The sequence below is a fragment of the Odocoileus virginianus genome, chromosome 1 (genome assembly GCF_023699985.2).
Source record: "Odocoileus virginianus isolate 20LAN1187 ecotype Illinois chromosome 1, Ovbor_1.2, whole genome shotgun sequence".
In the NCBI taxonomy this organism is placed as follows: Eukaryota; Metazoa; Chordata; class Mammalia; order Artiodactyla; family Cervidae; genus Odocoileus; species Odocoileus virginianus.
This window is the reverse complement of record NC_069674.1, coordinates 27,908,704-27,911,057: the sequence shown is the minus strand read 5'-3', so window position 1 is coordinate 27,911,057 and position 2,354 is coordinate 27,908,704. Positions and strand designations below refer to the sequence as shown.

The window sequence follows — 2,354 nt, the reverse complement described above, 5'->3', positions numbered from 1 at the left end:
CTTACACATTTGTTTACATATAAAACAGCTATTCTTTACTCATCTATCCTAACCTATAAAGTGTTACACCAATGTTTCTCAAGATGTTTCTTAAAATAGATGAGTTCTCAACACAAGGTTAACAAACCTGAAGCTCCACTTCAGAACTAAAAACCCATAAATAGAAAACTGTTTCACCAGAAATAGGCTATGAGCAATTCTTTCCAAAGTAATACTATAGGAAGTTACAAAGTTGCCCAAAATAAGACACAGGTTTCTTTTTTACTATTATTATTATTTTTAAAATTTTTATTGGAGTATAGTTGACTTACAATGTTGTGTAGTTTCATGTATACAGCAAAGTGAATCAGTTATACATATATCCACTCTTTTTTAGATTATTTTCCCATTTAGAACATTATATAGCACTGTGTGGAGATCCCCATGCTATATATATATATAGGTCCAGACACAGGTTTCTTATTAAACTTTTTTTTTTAATGGGTCTCAAACTCTGTGACAGATTTTTGGTCAAGTTGCTTCCATTAAAAAGTATTAATTTTAAAAATTAATAACTTAAAGCTGCCTCATACAAAACATATGGCCCATAAACCATTCTCCTTTCCTTCTGAAGGTTTGACAATGTATTGTTATCATTAACCAGTCTTTTACTATTAAACTTCAATGACCACTTGAGACAAACAGTTCTGAGACTGTTCTTCCACCATTGATTAAGACTGGGGTGGCAGGTATTGGGAATAATATTCATTTAGCCTTCTGAGCTTTCTGGGCACACTTGGTGACCTTGCAGCTCCAGCTGCCTTCTTGTCCACTGCTTGGATGAGCCCACAGCAACTGTCGGTTTCATGTGACATGCAGCAAAAAGGCCCAGGGGAGGAGAGTCAGAAAACTTCTGAAAACACATGGGCTGGCCAGGAACCATATCAACGATGGCAGCATCACCAAATTTCAAGAGTTTGGGGCCATCTTCCAGCTTTTCCCCAGAGCAATGATAAATCTCCTCCTTCAACTTAGCAAATTTGCAAGCAATATGAACTGTGTGACAATCCAGCACAGGGGCCTATCCAGCACTGATTTGGCCTGGATGGTTCAAAATAATCACCTGAGCTGTGAAGCCAGCTGCTTCCATTGGTGGGTCATTTTTGCTGTTGCCAGCCACAATGTTATGATGAACATCTCTGACAGACACATTCTTGACATGGAAGCCCACATTTCCCAGGAAGGGCTTCACTCAATGCTTCATGGTGCCTTTCATCAGACTTCACTTCAGTTGTTACAATGAGTGGAGCAAAGGTGACTACCAGGCCAGGTATGAGAACACCAGTCTCCTCTCAATCCATAGGGGCAGCACCGATGCCACCAATTTTATAGACATCTTGGCGGGTCAAATACAAGGGCTGGTCAGTTGGGCAAGCTGGTGGCAGGATGCAATCCAGAGGTTCAAGCAGGGTGCTTCCACTGGCATTGACATCCATGTGGGTGACTTTCCACCCCTTGAACCATGGCATGCTAGCACTTGGCTCCAGCCTCTTGTCACCATTCCAGCCAGAAATTGGCACAAATGCTACTGTGTCGGGGTTGTAGCCAATTTTCTTAATGTAGGTGCTGACTTCCTTAACAATTTCCTCCTGTCTCTTCTGGCTGTAGGGTGGCTCGGCGGAATCCATTTTGTTAACTCCAACAATTAGTTGTTTCACACCCAGAGGGAAAGCCAGAAGGACATGCTCACGGGTCTGCCCTTTCTTGGAGATACCGGCTTCAAATTCACCAACACCAGCAGCAACAATCAGGACAGCACATCCAGCCTGGGATCGTGTATTTGATGAAGTCCCCATGTCCTGGGACTTCAATGATGGCCACATAGTGCTTGCTGGTTCTCAAATTTCCACAGGGAAATATCAGTGGTGATACCTAACTCACGTTCAGCTTTTAGTTTGTCTAAGACCCAGGCATAAATGAAAGAGCCCTTTCCCATCTCATCAGCCTCCTTCCCGAACTTTTTAACTGTTTACTTGTCAATCCCTCCACATTTGTAGGCCAGATGGCCAGTTATGGTAGACTTTCCTGAATCTACATGTCTAGTGACAATGATGATGATGTGGGTCTTTTCCTCTCCCATTTTTGTTTAGGTTTAATGGGGTTTTCACGACACCTGTGTCTAGCAGCAAACCTGCTGCAAAAAAGTTATTTATCCTTTACAAAGATTGGGACTTAATTCCTTTGAATACTTTCCATTTCCACTTGCGATTCACACCACCAATGAATGACATTTACAGTTTAATATAATCTTAATTTTTTGTTACCTCTAAACTTTCAGAAAATATGCTATAGTCCTGTGTTTTTCCTTTGTATTA

The 2,354-nt window shown here is 41.2% G+C and overlaps 1 pseudogene; it reads right to left on the bottom strand.

Moving 5' to 3' along the window:
* Positions 1 to 597: 597 nt before the first annotated feature.
* Positions 598 to 2,119, bottom strand: LOC110136099 (elongation factor 1-alpha 1 pseudogene; annotated as a pseudogene).
* Positions 2,120 to 2,354: the final 235 nt, after the last annotated feature.